Genomic DNA, 21,026 nt, shown 5'->3' with positions numbered 1-21,026 from the left:
ACGGGTTGCATTCAGGTCGCATTGCATTTAGACTGAAGTCCAATTCAAAAAGATCAGATTCCAATCGAATTTGGACGACTTCCTGATGTGGCCTGAATCTGATGCAAAAAGATCATATTTAATGCACTTTGGAGCGTTTGGACTGGCAAAAAAACATCTAATCTATGTCAGTTGAGTGCTAAAAAAATCTGATTTGGTGTGTAAACGAGGCCTTAGATTGGTCAAATCTAGATCTAGACTTGACCAATCTAAGTCCATGAGCTTGGGTGGAAGGCCAAATGTCTTCAACAACAAACTAAACAGTGCAGTTGCGATCGATTGAATGCCCTGAGAATACAATGACCTGGATTAATGAGAACACTCATAGACATAAACTGATTTTAAAATAAGGGTACCCTTATTAGTGTTTTATAAATGGCTTTTATTTGACTTTATTGATTTATTAACTAGTTTGGTACGCTTTACATCCCTTATAACGTGTAAGTGTGCTATTTGTTTACAATGCCTAATAGTGAGCCTCAAACTAATGTTGACAATTAAAGGTTAACTGTAGTTATTTTTTATGTTAACAAATGTCTATGAGTATAATCCATAAAACCTTTATAACAGAACCCTTATTCAAAACATGTTGCCAACATAAGTATAATGATTAGGTTTAATGATAAGTGCACTTATTAATAATTTAAGTTTTTTATTAAAACACAACACCAACAGCATTTATTTGACAGACTATGTTCTCACAATCTATTCTTACAGTCGTCAATGACAGTATGTTCCACAGTGTTATAGCTGCCTTCGCTGTGCAAATGGCAACCAGTTTTTAATTGGTTGTTTGGATAGTTGTTTGAGATTATGGAGCTTTTTATTATTTTAAATTGCTATTAACGACACATGCTTAGCCTTAACATTAATATATGTACTTATAAAATCTTGGAAAGCTTCAGCAAAGATTACATTTCTTGTTGCTGGGTAAAATGTATTAATCACCACAGCCAACAAAAGGCTTGTATTTCACTTCTTTGTTAAATTCAGGAGGTAACATCCTCATTGACATGAAACACTTTGACCAGCAGATGGCAGTCAATGATTTTCTTTTACAGATCCTCTCCCTAATAGCAATTAGTCCCACAGCTCCGTGCTCCTAAATTTTGAATGTTTTTTTCATTATGCTGCGTCAAATTATGACTCTATTAAAGAATGCAAGTTAGATTAATGACTTGACATGGTTTCTGAGAAGCAGTCAAATTAGTCCGAGATGTCTTTGTTGAAGCAGCAAAGGAAGGATCAGCGCTATTGTGCGCCGTGCGGGAACCACGGCAATGACATCTTTGTGTTTGTGCGGCCGCAGATGCTCTTAGGCGGAGGTTGTCGCTGGGTTTGGCCGCTGTTGTGCATCAGTCGCTGGCCTTTAAAGGTTGCACTCTGTCACAATACACTAGCGCCTACGACTCCTGCGGCAGGGACATGTCACACGCGGTTACTGTCAGCCGCTCAGCCAGCTAGGTTCAACAGACAGGCCTTCTATATCCACAGAGAACCACATCCTCATTAAATCCACTCCTTATCAGTTGTTTAAAAAACATCCCTTTTCACTTTCGCTTCAAGAGAATGTCCGCAAATGATGCATTTTGTCATTTTTATGGAAATGATGATTTCAGTCTGTGTGGTGACATTGTTGTAGGAAGTAAACATGACATGCATGTAAAAAAAAAAAAAGACAACCATTAAACATTTGGATATTGACTGTCCAACAAAAAGCTGCCATTTATCAAAGCGTGGGTGTGCTCATTAGGCCTAATGTTACCATCTTCCTGTTTCTGACCAGCAACGCTGTCTGTCTTCTTCATCTTCCTCATCACTGGCTGTTTTTCCAAATGGTCGCTCTGTCACTGTTGGCCAAAATGACGTTAATGATGATGACATCCCTAAACAGGCCTCGCCTTGAGGCCTTATCTCGTGCACAGATCCTTCATTGATAAGACTGAGGTTTTGGTGTGTGTTTTTGCGAGGCTCTTCAGATTTCTTTATTTGAGTCGAACCACTTTTTTTGTGTAACATTATGTGCGTTCAGACATGCAAATAAGCCTATAAAAGTGGTACAAATAATTCATTTTAGTGATATATTAGCTCTAATCCCAGTAACGCGCACTGCAGTGGATTTTAATAAAGATATGATGAATATGTGGTGTGGGTTGGCTTAATTTATAACCAATCCCTCATTTATCAATGTTAATTTGTTGCATATCTGACCGTTGTAAATTAATTTCCGCAAAGTAGGAATTATTAATTATAACTTGAATATATTTATAGCAAGAGCATAAAACATTTGTTTAGGCTCTTTTAAATATAGTTTTTAAGATTATGAGAGCCCTCTGGACATGAAAAAAGTCACCTTTATTCTTGTTTATTCCTATATTAGACTTAGACTTAGACTTCCTTTTTATTGTCATTCAAATTTGAACTTTACAGTACAGATAAAAACGAAATTTCGTTGCATTATATACACTATGTGCACATATATGCACTATATAGGAATAAATACTAAAAAATAGATACTCAACAGCACGCTCTGATTGTTTAGGTCTCATCTAGTCGTCATTACTACTGGAGTAATAGTATTTTTTATTTCATTTAGCCATTTGTGTGCTTTAAACATGTTTAATTTAGGCTAAAATACATAGAATATGCTTAATAAAAAAAAATCAAATAAATCTTTGATGAGGCGTGGGGAGGCTGTATACTGATTTGGATAGAAAATCATCCCGTCAGTTTATTTTTCTATCACAGTGCAACCTCAAAAGTATAACAGAATTTTGTGACGCTGGTTGCCAATTGTTTCCCGGAGGAAATAATTTCAACTGAATCCAATCTGTTCAAGTATCAAACTGTTGCTATCACAATTATTTAATTAAAAGAAAAGTCTAAAGATAAGTTAATCACTGTAAAATGAAGCTTGAATAAAGTAGTGATCATGTGATAAAGATGGGGCCAGGAAGTCATGAAAGGCCAATACTGTCACCTATTGGCGCTGAATAAATATTGCTGGTATTAAAGCGATACTTAATTGGTTTGTACAATTTATTAATCAATTTGTAAATATCGTTGTTTGGTTATCACCTTTTTGTCTCGTTGCCACCACACAAAAGCCAAATGAAAAATACTAAATAGTAGTGATTGGTAAATGACGCCCCAGTGAGTGTGTGGAACACTCACTAGCTGTTTTGACATTGCACTCCTGCTGTTTAAAAATAGCGCCATCTGCTGGATAGTAAAGTTACTACAATTGACCTGCAAATAAAATTAATAGTTAGCAAATATAATGATTTTTTCAAATGAATGGCCATGCACAAAGAAATATGAAATGTGCAGCTCTGGCCATTGAGCTAAATATTAAACAAAAAAGTAACTTTTTCCTTGGAGGACGTCGTGGCTTAGTTGGTAGAGCGGCCGTGCCAGCAACCTGAGGGTTCCTGGTTTGATCCCAGTCTTCCGCCATCCTAGTCACGTCCGTTGTGTCTTTGGGCAAGACACTTAACCCTTGCTCCTGATGAGTCGTGGTTACGGCCTGCCATGGCAGCTCTCGCCATCATTGTGTGAATGGGTGAATGTGGAAATAGTGTCAAAGCGCTTTGAGCACATTAGAGGTAGAAAAGCGCTATACAAGTATAACCCATTCACCATTTACGTTATGCGCGATAACATCAAAATTATCCCACACTTCGGAATTTTTCCCTTTTCTTCATTCCTTTTAGATCGATGATGGCAAAGAATATCTATATCAAACGCGGCACACACTCTTTTGACTTCCTTTAGTACGAGCTGTCACCTGTGAGCCGAAAGAAGCACTTCCTGATAAACACAGTTTGGCGCTTCACAGTCAAACCTCACAGCAGTTGTATCGGTTACATGCGTTTTTATTAAAGTGACACACACATGGAGGCATTGAGGGACACTGTATCACTTTTTAATGATGCATCGATGCTTCAGTGTCGTTTGACTCATTATTAGTAAGTCTAATTGCTCAGGTCAACAGTTGTTGTTGTTCGCTTGTTTGGCTTTCAAGATTTTTTTTAGTGCAGTACTATAGCAAGCATAATTGTCTATCCCTGTATGATTATAATAAATATCCTTAAGTTAAACATGTGATTTAGTGCAAGTAATAAAAAAACATTTATTATCACAATTGGAACCAATGAAAAACCAACAAATTTAATTCTAACATAAAGGGCCTGATCTACTAAAAGTGTGTGTGTAGTAAAACATGTGAAAACTTGAAAAAGACGTATTGCAATATACATATACTTGTATCTGGAACATTCCAGGGCATGCTCACAATTAGAGCCAGCATCTTCCTGAGTTCAATCCCGGGCTCGGCGTCTTTCTGTATGGAGTTTGCATGTTCTCTCCGTGACTGCGTGGGTTCCCTCCGGGTACTCCGGCTTCCTCCCACATCCAAAGACATGCACCTGGGGATAGGTTGATTGGCAACACTAAATTGGCCCTAGTGTGTGAATGTGAGTGTGAATGTTGTCTGTCTATCTGTGTTGGCCCTGTGATGAGGTGGCGACTTGTCCAGAGTGTACACACCTTCCGCCCGAATGCAGCTGAGATAGGCTCCAGCACCCCCCGCGACCCCAAAAGGGACAAGCGGTAGAAAATGGATGGATGGATCTTTCATTACCTAAATGTGGTAAAAAAAAAAAATGTGGGTTCCATTGTAAATGCTCTGCAGGACTGCTTCTAAAATGCCCATAAAAAGTAGGACATAATGGTCTGCTGCATGTTTCAAAACATAGCAAAACACCACACTTAGGAGCATGAAAACACAAATGTGCAATAAATACTTGTATTCATGGTGAGAGCTGTGTAGTACACGCAAGAAACTCATTTGAATAGGGCGGTCTGCACCAGTTATCAATTGCACACACGCACTCTTAGTAGATCACACGCAACACGCCCACTAATTTTACATGCACTTTTATAGTTTGCACACGCTGTTTGATACGTAGTATTTGGATCTTAGTAAATCAGGCCCTTAGTTGTTTTGTTGTAATTAGAGATGTCCGATAATGGCTTTTTTGCCGATATTCAGATATTGTCCAACTCTTAATTACCGATACCGATATCAACCGATACCGATATATACAGTCGTGGAATTAACACATTATTATGCCTAATTTTGTTGTGATGCCCCGCTGGATGCATTAAACAATGTAACAAGGTTACGGTGCGGATGTTCTCCCGAAATGTGTTTGTCATTCTTGTTTGGTGTGGGTTCACAGTGTGGCGCATATTTGTAACAGTGTTAACGTTGTTTATACGGCCACCCTCAGTGTGACCTGTATGGCTGTTGACCAAGTATGATATGCATTCACGTGTGTGTGAAAAGCCGTAGATATTATGTGACTGGGCCGGCACGCAAAGGCAGTGCCTTTAAACTTTATTGGCGCTCTGTACCTCTCCCTACGTCCGTGTACACAGCGGCGTTTTAAAAAGTAATACATTTTACATTTTGAAACCGATACCGATAATTTCCGATATTACGTTTTAAAGCATTTATCGGCCGATAATATCGGCAATCTGATATTATCGGACATCTCTAGTTGTAATTACACGCCACATAGACAGTAATGTTGTTTTTAACCTTAAAACAAAAACACACACACTTTTGAGCACAGCATTAAGCAAGTTCAGTATTCTTACATAGCAGTGCTGCACTTCCCCTGAGCGATAATAAGTGAATATATTAGTGGTGAAGTGAACGTGGGGGTGAGTCAGCCCTTATAGGTCAGCTGTCGCCCTGCATCTCAGTCACAGCCCACTCGTCCTCTTCTTCTCCTCTTCTCGTTATAAGCTTGTGAGAGGAGCATCTCCATTTTCTAATTCACAGACAGGATAAACGAGGTTGTTTTTAGTCACTGTTGAGATGAGATGAAAATAATGATGATGTTAAGATTCAGTACTTGAATATGATTTGATATGTGAAGAGGTGGCGACTTGTCCAGGGCGTACCCCGCCTTCCGCCTGATTGTAGCTGAGATAGGCTCCAGCACCCCCCGTGACCCCGAAGGGAATAAACTTTATGGTGGATGGATGGATGGTACAAACACATCCACTCAGTAATGTCAGAGAGACTGTGTGATATCCCAGGGCGTTACAATAATAAACAATATATAAATAAACACTGCTTAACAAATTTAAAGCTATGTTTAAGTCTGTGTATGGTCATTTAAGGGCGTGGGGAGAAATGTTCACTAATTCTTGCAGCAGGCGTAGACCAGTACAGCCTCTCTAATCTGATGGAGAATGTGCAATCGGTTTATAACCTCAACAATTTGACATCATTAACGGTAGAATGACGGGGAAAGGCTACACAAACTGATGCGAGGTAGCAGGAAGGATGTGTGTCGTAAAGATGTCTTTTGGAGATTTTGGCCCACTCTTACACAAAGAGCATAGAGGAAATAAACAAACTGAATCTCGAGCAGTGAGCCAGTAAGCTCGTGGTCCGCCCGGCACACCGCCACTGACAATTGAAATGAAGCGCAGAGTGTTTTTTTGGAGCAGCCGCCACATTTGCATTCCTGTTTGTATTGCCGTTTTGTCTGATCACACACTAATTGAATTTGAGCCCGCAGCCGTGTGACTATCATGTTCAGCGTTCCTGCGTGTCTTCATACCCTGCGTCCTCTCGGGGGTCCGTTTTTCTCCAGGTTTGGCTGCCATTAGAGCCTTAATGACAACGAGCTAACTAGCCTCTTTCAACGCTTCATGGTTATTGCCTTAACGCGGCCTGCCGCTTCAAAAAGACCGTTAATACACCTTTTCCTGTTGATTTCCTTCATGTAGTTTAGAGTCATTACATTACATTTAGCCATTTACTCCTCATGAAGGTTAACGTAGTGTGACTGGGAAGGGCCAGCTTCTTGATTTTACTTAAGATTTAAGGCTAAAATTTGCATTTCTATATCTTTTTCATGAGTCACTTTTCCACTGTTCCAGAATGTACAAACATTATTATTTTGACTCCCCCAATTTAGCATTAATTAGATGAATCACTGTTATGCAACAGGCCTGAACAACCACTTTATTTTATAAACCGATAATTTGTTGCAGACGCTATGTCCACTGCTGCCACACACGCACACACGCACGCAATTTAGTTGAAAATACCTGCTCTAAAGCCTGCTTTATTATCATTGGGTTGAACAGATTGTACTTGATCATATGGGAAATAATGGTCGGAAGAAAAGGCAAGCAAGAGATAATTGTGGTCTGCGTATCAGCAGAAATAGAATCAGTTAGTCACATTGTTCCATGTAGACGTAATAAAACACTGCTCTGCACTCATCTGTGATTGGAGCCAGACCCTTGCAAGTTAAGTTAAAAAGTTAAAGTGCCAATGATTGTCACACACACACTAGGTGTGGCGAGATTATTCTCTGCATTTGACCCATCACCCTGGATCACCCCCTGGGAGGTGAGGGGAGCAGTGGGCTGCAGCGGTGGCCGCGCCCGGGAATCATTTCTGGTGATTTAACCCCCAATTCCAACCCTTGATACTGAGTGCCAAGCAGGGAGGTTATGGGGCCCATTTTTATAGTCTTTGGTATGACACAGCCGGGGGTTTGTACTCACAACCTACCGATCTCAGGGCGGACAGTGCTGTACATTTGAGGAGAATTACCATATTTTCCGGACTATAAGCCACTACTTGTTTCATATGCTTTGAACCCTGCTGCTTATAAAATGGTGGGGCTGATTTATGGATTTTTCTTTGCTAATGGCCATAATATTTTATATTCAACAAATAGTTTTCATAGCGCACCGACAGAGAACCTGAGAAGGTGTGTTATTGTCTGTGCTATGGTGCCATCTTTTGGATGAGTTTGGTCACTGCTGGGTTGAATATCTACAGCATTTCCTTCTGTTTAGTGCCTTGAACCGGAAGTATAAGTGCTGTTTCGTCTTCCTGTCGTCCATAGCGTTTTTACTCGTATGGTTTCTTCATTCATCACTCCAAGCAACATTTGTAAGTTTTACAATATGACTAAAACAATTCCCAATTTCTAAATCGTCTCATGTTTGATGGTAGTGTTTTCATGCATATATGTACGTGCTATCGTAATGTAATCAAACCAGTGTCGTTAGCATTAGCTAATATGCTAACACGTTTACAAGTGTCTGTGTATTAACTTACAATAGAATTATTATTTTTTTTTTTTTCAATTTCACAAAATTATCAGTAAATTCACCAAATTGTACATTGATGACTTGACATGAAATTCTTACATATGGCTCTTTTAAGACAAGTTAGTTTTGCATAATTGGTCCCCTTTCAAATGAACAATGCAACTCCTCCCCTGTTTGCTAACCTTCCTAACCTTTGAAAGTCTTGTCATGGCTGCATCGCTCCAGGGCACTGGTGCATATGAGTGACAAGAAGAAAAGCACTGACTTTTTTTAAATAATATGTTTGGCGCCAAATATTCGTTTGCTTGTATTAATCTCTATACTCTGCGTAAACTAATGAGAAGCAGCGTCCCCTGCAATAGACCTTTGTTTATGCATAATAGGGCAACTTTTTTCCTAAAATGTGTAACTCTGTCAAAAGAAATACACCAAAAACAAAGACTGTCTTTTTTAGACGTATACTTTTTAGACTTATACTGTACTGTAATTCTTCCAACTTCACCTGTTTTGCGCATCATTTGCAACCCTACTACCGGTAAAAGTGAGGTTAGTTAATTTGCTGTCTATCTACAGCACAATAAACTGATGAGCAACATACACATTTTAAATGAGGCGCATTAAATAGAGGTGTTATTCTTGGAGCCAGTTTCCCCCGTGACTTGTAGCTACAGACGTCCACTTGTGTCCATTCCACAGTGACTGACGGACTGCCAGGTCCTGTCAATCAAACAAACTGCCTGTCATGCCCTTGGAGCTGTCTGAGCCAAAATGTTCCTCAAGTGTCCTTAAGGATCCTTTTTTTCTTCACTTGAATAATATATATTATTTTTGTACACTATGTTGAGGACTCATAATCGAGTTTTATTTGTCAAAAATTGGCTGGTCGCGATGACTCCAAGAGCCAATCAGGGATTGAGATGTTCTTGCAAACTCAAGGGAGCAGACAGTGACAGACCGTCATGCAAATTAAAATTGAGCGACATGGTCACCTCTGTACCTCCCAGCACATGCTCCAACTAAATTACTTACTTTGCAAGCTGTAGCCTCACATTTTCAAAAAAAAATTAGAAAAAGTTACTACATTTCATCAAAATATTTGGACGCAATGAAGCATGTGGGAAGATTCAGTGGTCCCCACAGTGAGGTTATTCTTGGACGACCAGGAAAAAAAAAGTGCTACTGGTCCACTGAGCGGGTTCCTGCTCTGACATCTGGTGCCCTGTCTGTGCCAGGATGCCCCTGCTGCACTCAGAAGTGGGTTTCTGGCGCCGCACCTGAATATTCTTATCACTACACTAACCCACACACACACCTAATGGATGCTGCACACTTGACCACATGTTCACACCCGAATTAGAGTAAAAGTGCACACTTGCAAACTCTCTCCGCCAATGCAATTGAACATATGTCCTCATCAAGTCACACCTTACAGCATACACACACACACACACTGCTTCTCTCACCAACTACAAGAGCATATGTCACTCCCCCAAATCCTGAGAGAAGCCTTGTAATTAATCAGACGCTGAGATGCCGGTTGCATGCAGCAAACATTCACACAGCGAAGGAAGCGGAAGACTGCAACAAAACTGCTCTCAAGTGAGGTTAAGGACAAGCGCCGAGAGCCGGGATGAACCACAGCCATTGCAGGCTAAATTATTAAAGGCATTCGTGTTCATAAGTCATCTTGTTGTTGGCTGCGTAAACGCTGTCTTTTACCTGGTATTGTCTTTGATTCGTTGTAGTTTCGATATATCCAATACACACGGACATATGTAACAGTCCAACTATATTTCGCATAAAAGATCGTAGCTTACTGCCAAAGTATCTAAATTTGACATCTTTTCTTACAAAAAAACACCTATAACGCTCTATCCTGTCACGAAAGCACCGCATAAAGCAGGGGTGTCAAACTCGTTTTCATTGAGGGCCACATCGCAGTTATGGCTGAGGGTCCGCTTGTAACCATGATTATATATGACTATTATATGACTGATAACTATTATATGACTGATATTATCGGCCGATAAATGCTTTAAAATGTAATATCGGAAAATATCGGTATCGTTTTTTAATTATCAGTATCAGTATTTTATTAAATCAACATAAAAACACAAGATACACTTACAATTAGTGCGTCAACCCAAAAAACCTCCCTCTCCCCCATATACACTCATTCACACAAAAGGGTTGTTTCTTTCTGTTATTAATATTCTGGTTCCTACATTATATATCAATATATATCAATACAGTCTGCAAGGGATACAGTCTGTGGGCTTTGTACCGAGGATGTCGTTGTGGCTTGTGCAGCCCTTTGAGACACTTGTGATTTAGGGCTATATAAATAAAGATTGATTGATTGATTGTAAGCACACATGATTGTGCGTGCTGCTGGTCCACTAACAGTACTAACTTTAACAGTTAATTTTACGCATTTTCATTAATTACTAGTTTCTATGTAACTGTTTTTATATTATTTTACTTTATTTTTTATTGAAGAATTTTTTTTAAATGTATTTATCTTATTTTATTTGATTATTTTAAAAAAAAAGGACCTTAACTTGCCACCCGATCGCCTCCCTCGGGAGGTGTTTAGGGCACGTCCGACCGGTAGGAGGCCACGGGGAAGACCCAGGACACGTTGGGAAGACTATGTCTCCCGGCTGGCCTGGGAACGCCTCGGGATCCCCCGGGAGGAGCTGGACGAAGTGGCTGGGGAGAGGGAAGTCTGGGCTTCCCTGCTTAGGCTGCTGCCCCCGCGACCCGACCTCGGATAAGCGGAAGAAGATGGATGGATGGACCTTAACTTCACCATACCTGGTTGTCCAAATTAGGCATAATAATGTGTTAATTCCACGACTGTATATATCAGTATCGGTTGATATCGGTATCGGTTGATATCAGTATCGGTAATTAAAGAGTTGGAGAATATCGGATTTCGGCAAAAAGCCATTATCGGACATCCCTAATGACTATAATCGCCTCATATTATGACACAATTGCCTATGCATTTGATTTTTTTTTTTTTTTTTGTACATACAAACTGATGGATAACTTGCTTTAAAATCATTAATTAAGCATTTGTTTTTAATTTAACAAATAAAGTTTAGAATATATGACAACATAATATTGCTTGTTGCATGATCGGATAATATTAAACCTTGAAAGACATACAATTGCATGCAGTACATGCACATTCGCTGTCAAAATTGAAATAATGAATACATTTAGTAAGAAAGATGAAGTGCTTTTTTGACACCTATTATTTCCAGGCTTTTAAAAGCCAGGGGCCGTATTTATCAAGCGTCTTAGAGTGCCATTTTACACTTAAGTCCTGAGAATTTGCGAATTGTAGTCCTACTCTCAAACTTAAGAATAAAAGCTATTTATCAACTTTCTTAAGTCTAAGAATCACTCCTACTCTCCACGATATTTAAGAGACCTTCAGAGGTGTCCTAAGTGGTTAGGAGTTGCCAGCGGGGGATGGCACTGAGGCGAGAGAGACGTGCGCGAACGTTCAGGAAGCGGAAGGATGTCCTGGCTTTGTTTGATGACGAGCAGCTGATCAAACGGTATCGTTTAGACAGAGCGGGTATTATTTTTGTCACAGATTTAATAATTGGTGTCATTTCATCAGCAACATCACACAGTAGAGCTTTCACAGCAGAACTTAAGGTCATCACAATACTTCGATATCTCGCCACTGGGAAAATGAATTGGAAAGAAAAGGAAACATTTATTTTTGATTCATTGCCAATTTTGTTTGTTTGTTTTGTATTATTTTGTAGTTTATTGTCATACATATACACTCCCATTGTCCACTTAAATATTTCTAAGATATTTCTTTATTCTTAGACAAGGGATTCCCTTCCGTGATTGGTCATTTCTATGGACACAGAAATTACGTCACCTAAAATTTCGTTTACGGCACATAGTAATGTCGTAATTCAGCTCTGAGTGTGACACTTAAGATTCAGTCCTACACTTCGCTGAAAGTGTGAGTAAGACGCTTGATAACTAACTTTTAAGTGCAGCTTTCAGCGAAGAATTTCTCTACTCATAAGTCAACTCTTAGCAGACTTTTTAGGAGTAATTCTAAGACGCTTGATTAATACGGCCCCAGATCTGGCCCCCGGGCTTTGAGTTTGACACTCGTGTCCTGAAGGCTTCTTATTTATCATTTAGTTGTTTTTATTTGGGAAATATTCCTGTGAAATTAATGCAAAATCAACATGTAGTATTCTATCTTAAACTGTACTTTTTATACTGGAAACAATCAGTTTCAGGACTACCTTATTCATCCCATTGGAAATAGTGGAATTGAACATTATAATTTTGCACAAAAGTGTAAAAATAAGTGAACCATCGTTTGCAAAATAAAAAAATCTATTGACTCGATGCAGGGTGTAATGCGTTACATCACAGGTGCGCTTTAGCTATGTCAGCTTATTAAGATATCACGTAAGAGTAAAAAAAAGTTAACCACTGTTAATAATATCTATTATTATTTACTTACTTATTATTTAGTATAAGTAGGTTAAAGATAAATTATATGAGATTATACACATTTAAGTCCTTATGTCTCTAAACCTCCAGTGTTTATTCCTATCTATTATGTCCTTTTTTTTCTCAACACCCTGTGATGAGGGGGATTCTTACTTGGTAATTTAGTTTCGCTTAAAAGTAAAATAAAAAGCATAAATAACAGATTTTTTTTTGTGTGTGTGTATGTAGAGATTTCACAAAAGCTTGGGTCAAATGAGTTTTCCAATATATACTGAATTGTCATTTCATTCCTACTGAGTACAATACACAGCCGGCCAGCAATCCATTTCCCAGTTAATAATTAAAAGTAGTTTTATAAAGTCCTTTTTCGCTGATAGCCAAACACTTGTCGGACACTTCAAAACTTTTTTTGTTTTAATCGCACTTAGACTGAATATGTAAGCAGGCAATGCAGGCTTAATTAGAGAGACACTTATCTCAAGTGCTGAAACATTGAGATGACACTTTCTCCTTTCAGGATTACTTTAATTATTGTAATTTGGTTGCAATTATGTGCCGGGATAAAAGTGCCGCTCCATCGCTCTTGAGGGTGATTCCCTTTATGTGAAAACCTTTTTAATACGATTTCAAATATCCAATGTGTTGTGGGGTAGTGGGACCCTTCTCTGTTGTTTTTTTTGCATTTAATAGTTTCTCAACTTTGGCTGCCCTCACATAAAAGGTTGATATCTTGCAGGTGTGCTCAAAAAAATCAATTCACATCAAAATTGCCATTTTTATTTATTCCGATCATTTCATAATTTCTGAGACTCGATTTAAAAAAAATATTTTTTTTTTCTTTTTTAAAGAAACATTTTGGATCAAAAATGTTAAAACTAGTATTGATATTATTGTTGCTTGTATACATATTTGGTTTTCCTTTATTTTTAAGTATTGTATATAATACGGATTGTATTTGTACGTCTTCTCAATTGCTTTATAAAATGTCTATCCTTAGTATTGTACTGCTGGGATTGGGTTGGATTTCGGGTTGCTCTATTTTCCTTCATTAGATTGATTAACATTCTGTGATTTTTTTTAAATAAATCTAAAAAACAGCTTTTTAGCTTTTGTAACCTGTAACCTGTTTTGAAAAAGTTTTATTATAATTGATATACCAAATAATAGATGACAAGAATCGTGTTGAATCGAGAATCAATTCTGAATTCAACCCTCACCCCAAGAATGGAATCGTGAGGTGTCCAAAGTTGTTACACACCTTGTGTTCTCTCACTTTCATCCCACCACAGTACATGTTGAATTTTATGTTTTCCCAATAAACATCAGCAATCTAGCAGCACTTATGCATCACCAGACCATGACTGCAGGCAAGACACACTTATCTTGCTACCCGCTCGTGTTTCCAGCTATGTCCTGGTATTAAACATACACAAAAATGTGTGTCCTGTGATCCTCACACTCATTTATACAGCGATGACAGTACCCTTCTGATTATTTTCGTGCGTGTTGATATGTTTTGGTCAAGCATTGTCATTCCTTCGTCCCACTTGTGTTAGGCAGCACTGACTAATGCATGAATCAGTCGTGGTACCCTCGCTCTACAACCACTGAATCCTCCCTGAGAGGCTTAAATGTCTAACACCAAACAGGCCATACACTGCTAAGGAGTGCAGGTGACAATAGAAGAAGTTTGTGTGTGTTGCAAGTTTCTGTGTCTGCGCGCGTAAATGGAAAGAAGGTCTTGCAGCATTCTTTTGCTCGGAAATCCTTCAAGCTAAAGTCCTCCATTGTGCAAGTAGGCTGTGGTTGACGGATTAGTCTAATTGGTCTGAAACAAGAGAAACGCTTTGTTCCATTTTGAATCATTTTCATGCAATAAAAGCCTGCACACCTCCTTGATGGACCTTTGCTTCATCACTCGCTCCTCATAGAGAGAAAGAGTTGGATTAACATTTAAATTTGTCACCTGTACTTCCTGATATTGTGATATTTCTGCAGTGCGGCGCATTTTCGCTGATCACGCTGCTGTCTCTGTGTGCTCGGACCCCTTAAAGGCACAAAGATGATTATAAATAGCAGCACAGCATTGTAAGAGGGTCAGAGATGACCTTTGAATCGATGGCAAGATAGTGAAAGCCTTGAGCACACTTGATAGTTTAGTAGAGAAATATACAGTATCTCTTAATTAATGATGCATAATTTATTTTGGTTTTGTCTCTCGGACTATTATGGCTCGGAACTTCAGTCAACGTGATGCTTTCAGGGCTTGATTTAATGAGTTTGCTATAGAATCATTTGTTAGCCCTTTGGGATATTGAGCCAGACATTCTTATATAACATTTTTTGCCTCTAACCTCACAAATGCTTGTTGGATGAATTACAAAAGACTCACCATTGAACTCTTTCATTTTCACTTTCTGTAGGTGACTAAACCATGTGTCTCAATCTTGTTGTCCATATATGGCGCCTATAAAGTGTCATTTTCCATTGGCCAATCCATATATTGTATATAGTCACCCTAAAAAAACAGAACCCACAAATCTTTAAATAAATCTGTTATTTTAGGGTATACAAGTTGACTTAGGGATGACTATTGCTCCAATATTTCATGCACAACCATGGAAAAGTCATTTGGCGTGGAGGTCTATATCTCCAACAAATCATACACTGTAGTGCAAGCAAAAGTTCGGAGAAGGCTTCTGTGTCGACATGCTCCATCAAAAAGCAGAATTTTTTTACAGGGTTCGGAAGTTCAGAGAGTATGGGACTGTGCAAAATCGTATGTATAAAATCAGAGTAATTGACAATTTTGCGCGACGTATGCAAGTTTGCCTCTAACACCGCGGAGCTCATTTGGAGTATATTTTGGAAAGAACATGACTTTTATGGAAAGTGACCAAGATAACTGAAACTTTGGGAAATGATTGTACACAGACTGAAATTCTGTTTTTTGCGGTCACCCTGTTACCACCAGGTCATTTTTCTGGCTGCAGTATTTGTACTTCACGCTCTATCCTGCTGCCGTAGTGAATTTGTTTGCCTTTATACATCTATTCACTTGGCTCTTAACCAATACTCCATTGTTGTTGTTTATTAGCGTGCCTTGTTCCCACTGATCCATTCAATGTTCTGTAGTTTTCATAATTTCCTGACCTTAGCCAAGCTGGTCCAGCATACCTTATATCAAGACCCTGGCCTTTTAGACATCTATGGAAACCATCCAAAGAGGACAAAATTGGGTTTTTATCCTTTCCTGGCTCTATTGCGGGGGATTAGTCACATGCCCTCTTCTTCGCCACTGTTACTTTGAAAGCAGCTTGTGTCTTTACACTGATCTTTTTATCAGATTTGTCTACTCAGGCAATGTATGACTTTTTATAGTCATGCTAAAATTCCACTGGCTGACTCCAGTGAAGCTATCTTTGCTTCCCATTTGTCGTCCCAAAATGTTCCCCTTTCCGGGCTTGTTGTTTGTCCAATACTTATTTGCTCATTGACATACTTCCATCCTTATCCCTGATGCACGGGCCTACTCGTTGACCCGAGGATTACAGTTTGAGCCTGAGCTTAATTGTTCAAAATAATGCCTCACTGTTGAGATTTTTTGGTGCATAAACAGACTTAGGTATTGTCTTTCACAGAGGAGGACATTTGTCTTTATTTTTAATGTGCTGCCCCTTTTAGCTCACTGGACTATCAGTCTGTAATATCAGTCTGTAATATATATCAAACAACCATGTGAACTCTGCGGTGTAATTAGTGCCCGCCAATTGTGCATAAATCACAATGCTGAGGTTGACTGTTTTTTGCTGTTTCTTAAGCAGTGGGTTCGGTTACAGGTTTTAGGAAGTTCTGGAACCAGGAGGCCCCATTTCAAGGCCACACATAAGTTTAATCAACATTTCAGCAAACCATGGCGTCCTAAATCCTGCTCACGAGAAGCTGCTTACTTAAGGCGCTCTCTCTTTATCGGCCTGTTGTGTTTCTCATTAGCGTGTGGTTAGCATGGGGATGCACAGGTCCAGCCTAGTATAAGAGAGCTCGACTCTGCCACAAATGTATATGGAAAGCAGACATCACCACAAGTCGAAAGTTGGCACAGCCATGACCAGAATGAAGTGAGCACATTACTCGAAGCATTTGATTCAAATCAAGGAAATTTGCCTCGATTTTTGTGGAGACAAATAACACGACATCATTTCAAGTAAAAACATATTTGTATTGTTGGGTTGGTAGAGGCCATGCTGCTTTAGATTTAACATTAACCTTCTTAAGCATCAAAACCACAGCTTATTTTGCCCATATGTCCACTGTTTTCCCAGAGAGGGCCTGCCTTGGTTTATCCACACACTTGGCAGACACAGTACCAGGCGCTATGAGTCTGCCCGCCAGTGGAATGTGCGGACCTCAGGCCTGGTTAACTTCTTCACCCACGCACTGTTGCATCGGTCGCCTTTGACATTGACACTCTTGAGTTGCTCAAGCACAATGCGCATAAGGCTTTGTCTGTTCTGCGGGCATCGCTCTCTCACTTTGGGTCCCTTTATGGAAATGTTTGGCTGCGGCACCACCTCTTTGTGTGCGCATGTTGTTGTCTCTAAGCACAGAGGGCAGCTGTAAAGAAAAGTCAAGTGGCACATTCATGCTTCCAGCTTCCAACGAGAGGATGGAAGGCATAGAGAGATGGATTCTGCTGCATTCCCGGCAGCGTGTGGGAGGCTGAGAGGAGAAGAAAGGCTATACTCCAGTCGGCTTTTGGACCTATTAGCATTTGGATAAGCCCTGAAAGCTCCCAGTGGCCGCACCACACAGTGAGCAGTAGGGCCTAAGCGCCTGTACTGCTGTGTTTATAAGCTAGGTCCTGTCAATGGGCCCATTGTGCAGGCATTGCTACTGGGATGCACCATGGCCTGTATGTAACTTGTCGCCAGTTTGCTTAAAAGTATCAATCCCCACTTCCTTGGCACTCACAACTGAAGCACCCCCCTTGTCATTTGGCAAATTGGTTGCTGATTAGAATGCCTTTGTTCCTTTGTTTGTCGGCTGTGAGCACGACTCACTGAAGTGACTTGTGTCAATTGCTTCAAGCCAACTTGCCAAAGCTATCAAGTCATCATTAGTTGTCTGCAAAAGATTGTATGTGGTTGAAGCCACTAATCATTTATTGTCATGCAATTCCTGTACTTCCTCTCCTTTTGGCTTTGATTTTTTTTCCATGATCAAGCATGCACCTCTTCTGTCCATAGCAATGAACGTAGGCATTCTTTGCCGGTCAGCTGGGACTATCACAAATTGACCTCTGACTTTTCCCTTTTCTCCCATATTCTTTCCATCAATCAGGGTTTAACCCGCTGATGAATGCCCTTGATTTGGTATCTTCACAAGCATGTTTCTTATCTTTGGATGAAATGTGATTCTCTATTTCCAAAGATAAGACTGCTGCTTCAAAATAAAATATGTGAACATTTGTGGCTAATATCCCGCTAATAAATGGTTTGATTGTTTGTGGCCGCACCACAAAGAGAGAGAGAGATAGTAGCTGGCTCCTGTTGGTCTGTGTCTACAGTAACACTAATAAACATCAGTAAGCCCACTGGAAATGTGGGAAAACATGGACTTTTTGCCGTATGAACATGGGTTAGTACAGTTCATGGGAAACAGTAACCAAATATGAGCTCAAATTATTATATTGACAGTTTAATTTCCCTGTCCTAGCAGTCCACTAGTCTACAGGGGATATTGCACTGTAACTTTTTAATCAGAACGTATGTTTATGCACCTAATATTCACACTTTAGTCCTGTTTTACATACTAGATGTGCTAAGCTGCTGCTTGGTTGACTTACATTTTTAATGGGAGAAACACTGAGAAGGCTCTGTCTTCAAGAGCCCAGCTGTGTGTCCTCAATTGTTCATAGTGCCTATTTTTATTATATAGCTGTCTCTGTATCAGTGTTTTAGTGTGGATAATTCAGAAACCATGTCTTTTAGTTGGCTAACAAAGTTTTGATTGTTTAAAACTAAAACACTCAGGATGAACACATTCATTCTTCCTGCCTGTGACGAAATTGATATGGAAACAATGAAAAAGGCTGTTGAAAAGATTTCAGAACCTTTAACGTACACCAGTAACCCATCATTTAAACAATTCCAAAACAAAATGAAAATAGCAACATTTCTACCATGTTTTGGTGCTTTTGCAAACAGCTACAATTATGTACAAAGCAAACTATAACCTGCTACCCAAGAATGTACAACAATTCTTCTCAACAAATGAGTAGAAATATAACTTTGAGGACAATTTAATTTATACCATCAGTATGCACATACAACACTTAAGACCTTAAGCATATCAATTCGTGGAATTAAATTATAGAATGGATTAAGCAAAGAAACAATGTACTAATATGATCAACTTTAAGAACTTTAAGCTCAAAGTGGAGGAAGAGGAAGAAGAGTTGTGAAAAACATATTTAACCTTATTAAGAAATGAGAAAATCTAAATAATCTCATAATGTGAACTATAAATGATTCAACTATTTATTTATGAGAACTTGATTTATTGTAATTTAGTTGTTTAATGATCCATCCATCCATCCATTTGCTACCGCTTATTCCCTTCGGGGTCGCGGGGGGCGCTGGAGCCTAGCTCAGCTACAATCGGGCGGAAGGCGGGGTACACCCTGGACAAGTCGCCACCTCATCGCAAGGCCAACACAGATAGACAGACAACATTCACACTCACATTCACACATTCTATGTATTTATTTACTGATTTATTTATTCATTTTAGTGCTGCAGAATGAGTATTAACAAATGTGTTAGTAATTGCTATGATAAAATAGGGCAAGGATTAAATAAGGTCTGCCTCTTCCTATTTCTTTTCAGACATGTTGTAATGCAAAACTGTAATCACCTGATGTATCATATTGTAATTGTATGTATGTTTGTAATGAACTAATACCATAACCCTAACTTCTCTCTAAGAATGTCCCTTACTTAACTTAAACATCCTCCTTCACTTGAATGTCTTGCCAGACTTGCACATTTGGTTAGAGACGTCATGCAACCACAAGGTCGCAGGTTTGTGCCCTGCAACAGCAGATGAGTCCATCACCAGCCATCTGTCCTGTCAGAATGCCCTTGAACAGTCAGGTGGACACCTACCTTCCCGCTGGATTGTAGAAGCAATGAAAAGTCGGAAGTGAAAATTACTTGACTTGCGTGTGCTGTCCCCCCATCAATCCACTATTAGGCATTCACTGCTTTGAAATTCCTCCAGGCTGATAGAGCCATTTTCACCAGTGCGTTAACTGCATTACGGTTTCTGAGAGTTGGATTATTTGCTAACAGTGTGTTGTATTGAGCCCTCGCCAGATGCTGACCTCCCCCTGACTTTGCGAAAGTCCTGCAGAAATGGTAGCGATCATTGAGTAAAGTCACATATAGGCCAGTCTGTGTTCACTTGCAAAACCAGATAAAGCATTGGGAAAAACCCAACGTATTTGTGTCTGTGTGCCCAGCTAAGCGTAACTTATCATACAGAATGGGTGATATGTGGAAATTAATATTGGTTCTCAAGTGGGGCTGCACTATGAATCAAATGTTAATTACGTACACTATTTTGGGTGCTACGATTACATTAGGATGATTGTCTGTGATACAAACCCTGTTTCCAAATGAGTTGGGAAATTGTGTTAGATGTAAATATAAACGGAATACAATGATTTGCAAATCATTTTCAACCCATATTCAATTGAATGCACTACAAAGACAAAATATATGATGTTCAAACTCATAAACTTTTTTTTTTTTTTGCAAATAATAATTAACTTAGAATTTCATGGCTGCAACATGTGCCAAAGTAGTTGGGAAAGGGCATGTTCACCACTATGTTACATCACCTTTTCTTTTAACAAGACTCAATAAACGATTGGGAACTGAGGAAACTAATTGTTGAAGCTTTGAAAGTGGAATTCTTTCCCATTCTTGTTTTATGTAGAGCTTCAGTCGTTCAACAGTCCGGGGTCTCCGCTGTCGTATTTTACGCTTCATAATGCGCCACACATTTTCGATAGGAGACAGGTCTGGACTGCAGGCGGCCAGGAAAGTACCCGCACTCTTTTTTTACGAAGCCACGCTGTTGTAACACGTGCTGAATGTGGCATGACATTGTCTTGCTGAAATAAGCAGGGGCGTCCATGAAAAAGACGATGCTTAGATGGTAGCATATGTTGTTCCAAAACCTGTATGTACCTTTCAGCATTATTGGTGCCTTCACAGATGTGTAAGTTACAAATGCCTTGGGCACTAATGCACCCCCATACC

At 39.4% G+C, this 21,026-nt stretch overlaps 1 protein-coding gene across 4 annotated transcripts in view; it reads left to right on the top strand.

Moving 5' to 3' along the window:
- The window catches only part of kidins220a (kinase D-interacting substrate 220a), a 102,576-nt gene that overhangs the window by 49,490 nt on the left and 32,060 nt on the right, over positions 1–21,026 (top strand). The gene's annotated exons all lie outside the window — the stretch shown is intronic.

The sequence above is a fragment of the Nerophis lumbriciformis genome, linkage group LG08 (genome assembly GCF_033978685.3).
Source record: "Nerophis lumbriciformis linkage group LG08, RoL_Nlum_v2.1, whole genome shotgun sequence".
Taxonomy (NCBI): Eukaryota; Metazoa; Chordata; class Actinopteri; order Syngnathiformes; family Syngnathidae; genus Nerophis; species Nerophis lumbriciformis.
This window is presented reverse-complemented; position numbering and strand designations above follow the sequence as displayed.